This window comes from Aptenodytes forsteri, unplaced genomic scaffold (genome assembly GCF_000699145.1).
Source record: "Aptenodytes forsteri isolate BGI_AS27 unplaced genomic scaffold, ASM69914v1 Scaffold217, whole genome shotgun sequence".
NCBI classification, from domain to species: Eukaryota; Metazoa; Chordata; class Aves; order Sphenisciformes; family Spheniscidae; genus Aptenodytes; species Aptenodytes forsteri.
This window is the reverse complement of record NW_008796222.1, coordinates 5852215-5861430: the sequence shown is the minus strand read 5'-3', so window position 1 is coordinate 5861430 and position 9216 is coordinate 5852215.

The following is a 9216-nucleotide window of genomic DNA, read 5'->3' as shown; positions in this document are numbered from 1 at the left end:
AGACCGGCCCCAAAACTGAGCCCTGGGGAACACCGCTCGTGACCAGCCACCAACTGGATTTAACTCTGTTCACCACAACTCTTTGGGTCCAGTCATCCAGCCAGTTTTTTACCCAGTGAAGAGTACACCCATCCAAGCCATGAGCAGCCAGTTTCTCCAGGAGAATGCTGTGGGAAACGGTGTCAAAGGCTTTACTAAAGTCTAGGTAGACAACATAAACAGCCTTTCCCACATCCACTAAGTGGGTCATAGAAGGAGATCAGATTAGTCAAGCAGGACCTGCCTTTCATAAGCCCATGCTGACTGGGCCTGATCACCTGGTTGTCCTGTACGTGCCGCATGATGGCACTCAAGATGATCTGCTCCATAACCCTCCCCGGCACCAAGGTCAGACTGACAGTGTCCCTGAGTGACCATGAGTGATAGGCCAGGATGCATCACCAAACAAACCCGCTTTGCCCCTGCCCTCCCACCACTGCAGATTTGGATTCCCGCAGCAAAGCCAAGCCTCTCTGCCAGCTGGGAAACGTAGCCCAACCCTGGGAGCTGCACTGAGGCTGTTCATGAGCTGTACATGGCTTAGGAGCTTTCCTGCTTTCATCCATTTGGTACGAGTCAGCACTATCCACAACCACTCACATGGGAGACATTGGATTAGTCATTATTCGGGATTTGTGTTTTGTTTTGGTAGAGATTATGGGCAGCCTAATGATGCAGGACTCAGAGTGGGAAAGTGATGGGATAGGTAAGGCAGAGGAGGAGGAGGAGAACAGGTGCACACGTTCTCCCAGAGGTGCTATGTCAGTCCCCTAGAGAGGTTTCTGTCGATTACCTGACCAAACTCAGGGCATGGCAGTGTAACACCAATGGAGTTTTCCCAATCTGGGTGCAAGCAGAAAATATGCTGGGATACACTGGCTGGATATGCTAGGACCAAAATCAATATAGACAAAGCATATTTACTACACAGCTCTGGCCTGTCTTTGAGGATACATTATTTTGAACAATGGCTCCAGCAGCTGTGATGCTCCCTTCTTTTTCACACCTGAAACTTCCCTCTTCTCTCTACAGGATCATGAAGGTTGGTTTAACAGAGCTATCTCCCACTGATTCTACTATAGGTGTGGCAGACAGAGTCTCTTAAAGGCAGTGGTATTTCATTCCTGTGGGCTCTGCTTCTGTCTTGGATTTGGCTTCTATCTCTGTGGGAGAAAATGAGCTCCTTCTAGATTCTCAGAATGCACTTCCAAAAAGCTGCAGCAGAAAAACTGGAATTAATTGAATATAAAGTGCTACACCTTCAGCTTGATTACACAAAAAGCTGTGCAAGTTAAAAGGACATCAGAACTGCTGAGTTGTAACTAATAAAGAGCCGTAAAGGAAATGAAATGAGATCACCAGTGTTACTCAAACAAACTCTAATGCTGTTTTCATAATGCTTTACTAGGTTTGAAGATTACTTGGTGGCTAATAGAGCAGTTCTACCACTTGACCATTTGATCAAACTAGTCAGAGTACTTAGGTTTCCCCATACCATGTGAACACCTACAATGTCAGTCCTGTAATTCACTATTCAGACATGAAATATTGCAGAGTATCTGGTCTTTCTTCTGGAAACAGTGATAGTGTTTGTTTCACTGTACAGGCTGCTATGGTGTTCATAAACTTAGATGATTTTAAGTTGGCTGCTAACTTGCAGACCTAGAGCCTTGTTTCACACATGAGATTTTCCAGTTCAAGGGTGTCACTCCAAGACATTAGGGGTAACTGGGGATCATTTTTGTAATGTCTAAACTTTGTAACCACCTGGCAGAATTTGTAACCCAGAAGTAGGTGCTTGGTTACCCTTACCATAAGTAAGGACGGTGCCTTCTAATGATTCAGCAACCAATAGAATCCATGCCAGAAATATCAGTATAGCCTCTTACCTCTCCAAGACTTCATGACATCCATCCATTAGGCTTCCTGAGGGAGGCTGTACAAGATCAGCTGGTGCTGAGCAAGTCTAGCAAACATTCATAGCATGCAACCTTGCTTTGCCAGCAGTTCTGTTTTGTACTTGCCCCCCAAAATGGCTACCTTACATTACAGAGTTTCCTCAGCTTGGGGGAATTTGAATGCTTGTCTCATATATTCAAAGAATATCCTAGCCATGGTGCAAGTAGAAACTACCTTTGGATGTAGCTCAGTGCACTTTTGGGTTGAACAAGAAAGCTGGCAAGAAGAGTCTTGTAGGCTGACACTTAGGAACAACCAGGAAGAGAAGGTCCCTACAATTGTAGCCTACTCTTGTGATTGTTTCTACTCTTTTATGCAATATAAAAATGCATTGCTACTACTTTTATTTATCAAGTAACTTAGCATTTTGTGTCATTGCTATTCTAATCCATTAAAATTGAGTAAAAATAGAAATCTGGAGTGTTTAGGTAGCTCCAAGGCTTGATAAGATGTCTGAGTAGTTATATTCTGGATTTCTTTTAATATCTAAGTGTCAAAGGTGGAAGTGAACATGACAGCTGTGAAATACTCAACGTCAATTTGCAACGTTGCAATACTGCAACGTCAATCTTAAAATAAATATAGCCTGTGTGGCTTTGCAAAGGGAAATTTTACTGGATCTTAAATATAAAAGAAATTGTATGAATAGCTGTACTTGTTCCCCTTTTGTTATCAATGAATAGAATGGCAGGCCACTGTACCAGGGCAAACCACGCATGTGCAGGTGGAAATTTTAGACTCCAGGATGGAAACATAGTCAGACTTTTTCCCTAATCAGCACTGAGTGCAAGTTTCTCTTCCAGTTAATCCTGTGGGCCTTCAGAGCAAATTGATTTAAATGAGCCTGAAGGTGTAAGAGTAACTGCCCATTGTATAGGATATGCATTGCTAATTACTACTGATGGCAATGATAATTACATGTGGCTACCTCTTAGAAGACTGGCCTTACCATTCACTTAAAAAAAAGAAAAAGACTATTATTTCCTTTATCTCCTTGATGCAGGCTGGCCCTTTCAATGCATAGTAAGTGTGGCACTTTTCCTTTTTTAAGACAAATGATGGTTTTGCTTCACCAGCCCTATAGGTCCAGGCTGCTTCTTTGCAAGGCGCTGTGATACATCACAGCCATCCAAAGTAAAAAGGCTTTTTTCTGTTCCTAAAGCTGTATTACTAGTAGAGCCACACGGAGGAGCTTGTAACAGCTGGAGCAATTTTCTGAAGATGAAGTTAGTAATAGTGCTGTTGCTCGTCCCAGCTCTTATGAAATGCCTATCACTTTTTTCATATAGTAGAGAATTGTAAATTAATTCTTCTGTCTCCATGGGTTTGGAATAGAAACGATGCCTTCACAGTTCAACGAAGTGGAAAGTCTTTCATCAGTAGAAAATCAGCCAAGGAATTAGATGGCAAAGGCCTCATACATTACGAAACAGTTGTTTGCAATTAAGGCTGGGAGTAAGATGTGCATGAGTCTGTCATGTTTCTTTTTGTTTATTTAATCAGCCTGAGGCATAACATTAGATGGTTTGAAGTGGCATAGTTTCCTTGTCATGACCTATGATTTGCTGTGTATTATGTGTATGGTATATGTACTGTATCAAAGGACTGCAATCTGTTAAAAATAGAGACATACCATATTTTGCCTGAATCCTGATCAATAATCAGGACATTTTCACAGAAGCATTAACCTTCTAAAGTAGTGACCACTGCTGCTGGGGGGAGATTATTTTGAAAGTTGTTAGAGGGAATCAGCTAAATACAAGGACATCAGCAGAATGAAATTGGGTGTGCCACAATCTTTCTCTGCAGTCACTGGGGCAAAGACTGTGACAACCTCTGCTGATGTTTCTTTTTCTGTCTCACAAGACATATATTTCAGGGAGAGCTGTGGATCACTATGCACCATGATAGAGAACTTTGTAACTGATATAAAGTTGAATGGAGTCAAAGCTGAACTGAAAGTAAGCTAGATATGAACTAAAAAGAGTCAGGTAGTTTGGCCAACATCAGCTCCTAAAGTCATGCTACTGCCAGTTTTAACAGGGATCTAAAAACAGCAGGTAATCTTATTTACCATATGCTAAGCACAGTGCAGCAGATGGACGATAGTGTTCTAGCCTTTTCTGTGCTTTCCTTACACTTGTCAGTTCAAGCCCTGGGAAAAAGGCTGGTATCCAGATTGATAACACATGGATGTTCTCTAAGGGCTTGACTCTTTCATCGGTGCACTATTGCGGACAGAATTGAAAATCCTTTCTCTATAAATGTAAATGCAGTTAGTGATAGCTGGTAGTTCTGAAGATGGGTTTATTATGTCTGTCTCAAAGTTGTCAGAAGGTAAATCAGGCTTTAAAGAACAGATTAGCCAGAGCTGATCAGCTGGTAGAAGTGTGCTATGGAATATCACACGTAGAGATCTCCTCAAAGAATCTCATAAACAAAGGAAAAATCAACTCATAGGTAGAAATGATTGGGCACAACACTATTTCAATAACATGCATGAGCCTTCAGTAACAAAATTAAGTCCTTATATGGCAATCTGAGAGTCACTAGATCTACGTTGCCAAGCTTTTTAAATAATCTTTTTTTTCTCCTCTGTGAAGTAAGTCTTACATGATAGACTCTAAACAGTGACACCGAAGTAGAAGACTAACAGCACTGTGACCCAGTAGCCAGTCAGTCTCCTTGGAGTTGACAGGTACAGTAAGAAAAAATGTTTGAGATTACTGTTAAAAATCTCTTTAAAGCTCACATTTACCTGAAGTCCTTTTCTCTGCAAACAAGCTCTTTAAAAAGTAAAATTTACTATAATTTAGTCTGTTTCTGCAGTCTTCTACAAGTTTGAGGACCAAGTCTGCTCAGGAATCTCCAATAAATTTAAAGTAGTGTGGCAAGTATTTTTTCTGAGAAACTAACAAAACAAGCCATAGCATTTTCAAAGTGGGAAGGAAGATAAAACTTCTATTACCATATCAGTATATTCATCATCAGAATTTAAAGGTACTACGCCAACTTCTCTGATTCATTTTATACATCTGTTCTTGCAAATTGATAACATAGGAGGGCTTAGAGTGCAGCTCTGGAATACCTTGTCAGTGGGTTCAAGGGGTTTCTGGGTAAGTACACAGAAGCAGAAGGCACTCAGTGCTGCTACATCTGAAGATTGTGCTGTCCCACTGGAGACATCCAATGACTGCAAACCACTGGAGCCTGGAAATGTCTTCATGCTTTCCTTGTCTTTATGTCCTTCCTGAGGCATTAGCTATTGGCCACTTCTAGTGACAGATCCTGGTTTGAAAAGACCAGTACAGTTTTAGTGACGTTACTCACCTTTTTAGGTCAGGTTAGTCTTCTGCTTGCATAGTGAACTGAAGCAGCTCCATGTGGAAGGAGCGTGAGTCAGTGCAAAGGAGAGGGAAAGAGCACATTGTGTGGGCAGGGAGGTTGGGACCTTGGCAGGCATCAGCTGGGTTGACCTAAACTGCCATGGGATTGTAGGCTCCTTCTACAAACCTGGTTTCTTTTTTTATGCAGAAAAGAAATAGCATTTTATCCCATTTTAAATGAAAGCAGAGATACATTCAGCTCCTGACGACTTCTTCATCAAGAAGGGTTATTCATGAACTTCCTGGTTACAGCAGGCTTCTCAGTCATTCTACCAAAACCAGCAGCAGTGATCTGTTAGATTGTCATTTACAAATGATGCTTCTGCATGATCCTTGCTCCAGCCTTAGGAGAAGCTGGGCCTTGAACTTTTTCAAGTGGGTATTAAAAATCCCTTCCAGTGATGGCTTTATCTTTGGCCTTCTCCAAGGATGCAGATAATTCGTTTCAGTGATATGCTATTGCTGGGAACAGTCTCTAGCACTGCTGAAACTTCAGTGAGATATATCAGCTAAACTGCAAGCAAACACCTTTTGCTAGAGCACTCAACCCTACCTCGTGGGAGATAAATCAGTTCCATGTGTGAAATCATGTCTGCAAAATAACTGGATGCAATGACTTCAGCATGGGATTTAGGTACCCCAGTTTAACAATAAGTTTATTCCATCAAACTGAAAATGCCCGCAAACAGAATGGTGGAATTCGGAAAAGGCTAAAACTCATGAAATTTCTGAACTTACCACCTTGGACAGGTGCACGAGCATTTAAGTAGTAAAGTCTCATCTGTTACAAAAGCATCATCTGAAAGCTTCACACAAACCAGCTCCCAGTAATTTTACAGGAGCTTTATTCTCTCACTATTGCTAACATTTGATTGTTCAGAGTAAAATAGATCTAGCTTGCTAAATCATGATTTCAACAAGTCTCATTAGTATCAGGGAGCCTATATGGAGGACAGGGAAAGGAAGTTTCTCCAAAGCTTTATTGTCATGTGTTTGTGGGTTGATTGAACTTTTGCTTTTGTTTTCTTCAAATTACGATCTACACTTTGGTCTTACATATAACTCAAATCGAAACAGAGAAGCAATGTAAGTTAGATCTTTACCACGTGTATTCAGATATGAATCTTTTGCAGTCACTCAGCAGTCCACATGTTCTCAATATATCCCTAAGGCATGTGTCCAGCATAAATAGCTGCTAATATAATTTGGAACTGCAGACAATTTAAATAATATGCATCTACGAAACAAATTTTAATGGCTCTGTTTTCCCAGGTTTATGGGTATACCTCAGTGTTTTGCTGTAGAGAATGCCATGCAAGAGACATTGCTCGCTGTGAGCTTCTTGAAAAGAGCTTGACTAAATTCTCTTTTCTGGAAGTTTACCTGCTATAGACCTTGTATTACTATATCCTCTTTCACTCAACATCACTGCTGAGGTCATCCAAGATGTGAAAAAGGAAGATTTCTCTAATTTACTTCCTTATCTTCTCCAATCAGAGGGTTCCAATATGAGTTAGGTCAGCTAGCCGGGGAGTAAACGTGCACAGTAGTGCTTCTACAGCTTGGGTTTGAACAGTGATTGGACTGGCTTGTGACACTGGGCTTGGACCTTCTCTGAGGTCTGTGTAACACTTGAAAAGATGGGCAATACTTAAGAAGAACGTTAATGGTAGAGGGAGATCTTCACAGAATAGTTGAGGTTGGAAGGGGGGGTCCAACCCCCTGATTAAGCAGGGTCACCCAGAGCCAGTTGCCCAGGACCGTGTCCAGATGGTTTTTGAATATCTCCAATGATGGAGACTCCACAACCTCTCTGGGCAACCTGTGCCAGTGCTTAGTCAGCCTCACAGTAAAAAAGTTTTTCCTGATGTTCAGATGGTGCTTCCTGTGTTTCCATTTGTGCGCATTGCCTCTTAAAAATCTTGGACTAGTATATTGAAATACGTGGCTAAAAACATTGTCTCTCTTGTATTCTTAGACATCATAGCAAAAAAAAAATCCATTAAAATAGGGCAAATACATTTTCATCATGCTTATTCTGCTTTCCTTAAGAAAAGGCAGTATAGTGGGTTAATGGTAAATGAATCACTGATCTGCAAATGTCAGTTCTTTATCTACCTATATACTGATTTCTGAAAATACAATTTCAAATTCATCTCTGATATTCTTTTATGCTGCAAATTGTTGATCTATGTAGTTTAAATAGCAGCTGGGACAATCTGATAAAAATGCACAGAAATATTAACAGTTTTAATCCAAACATTTATCAGAGCTGTGAAGCCTGCAATTTTACAGTACAGAAAATATGAAAGATGCAGTGTCTTTAGAGAACTTGAATGCCATGAGTTAACAGCTGCAACTTCATATAGCTGTGCATCACTCTGCAGTCATAAACTCAAGCTATGAGCGCTCTTCCCAGTCTGAACGCTCATGATCAATTTGAATAGAAATGATTCACTCAGGATTTGGGAAGCAAAGCGAAGAGGCTGAAATGAATTATTCACAAATTGCTCCTGAAGACATAAATACCATAAGGTCAGAACTTCTCAAACCGGTTATGAATACTGCAGCAAAATCCCCATTAACCTAGGAGTGTGCTTTGGGTGCTGTGTTGGATCCATGTATTAAGAACCAATTTTGAAATTTTTCTCTTCACTAGGTAATGTCAAAAAGACTTGAGGACGTTGCACTGAAGACTCAGTGAAAGTGAATCAGTCTCCTGCTCTTTTAGGCTTCTTAATACATTGCAATGCCTCTGAACCCTCTTTCCTCCCCTGCTATTCCTGACTATTCCTCTGTGCTTTTTTGAACCAGATTTGTCTAAGATATCGCCTACATTTATCCATGTGTCTCCAAAATTGCAAATCATAAGCTGGAGTTAAGCCAGCTGACTTTAACAGGAGTATGCGGTCGTGCCTGTTAGATCACAGTCTCTGTGATTTTTCTGATCAATGCAGAGAGATATTAATTTCAAATGCATATTTCATGCTTAGAGGTAACTTTGGCCTAATTTGTCCCTTTCATTGAAAATACATCTCAGCCTTCAGTCATAGTTTGTAGCCAGGACTATATGAAGCCAGTATCACCCAAAGCCATCTGCAATCTGTCTGCTCACCTGAAGATCATGCAAATGTTAAAATGGATAAAATCTCCTCTTTGAACACTGTTAGGTGAGTTAAATGTCTCAGCCTTTATGTCTGGACGTGGGCAGGATAAATGGCTCTCATACAGGAAAACAGTGAGTAGTTATCGTAGCTACTGCGGAAATTTTCACATATGCTCTACCGTGTTGTGTTGGCAAAGCTCTGAAGCAGCATGAAGAAAGGGCACATTGCTCACAGTGCTACCACATATGATTAAAGATACAGCAAGACAAGTAGCAATCTCTCACAAGAGATTTAAAAATCACTTATTTAGAAAACCGATGCTTCCAAATCACTGAGCAAGATAAACAGCCCACAGGGAAAACTTGATCTTATTATAATCTGAACTACCAGCTACTCTGCTACTGTAGCTCAGAATATTCAGATGTTCTGGATGCCTTCCAAAATATGTGTCCCCATCAATCTTTAGATGTTGGTTTTAAAGTGGTTGGCTTGCTTTCTTTTTCTTTTTCTTTTTCTTTTTCTTTTTCTTTTTCTTTTTCTTTTTCTTTTTCTTTTTCTTTTTCTTTTTCTTTTTCTTTTTCTTTTTCTTTTTCTTTTTCTTTTTCTTTTTCTTTTTCTTTTCCTTTTCCTTTTCCTTTTCCTTTTCCTTTTCCTTTTCCTTTTCCTTTTCCTTTTCCTTTTCCTTTTCCTTTTCCTTTTCCTTTTCCTTTTCCTTTTCCTTTTCC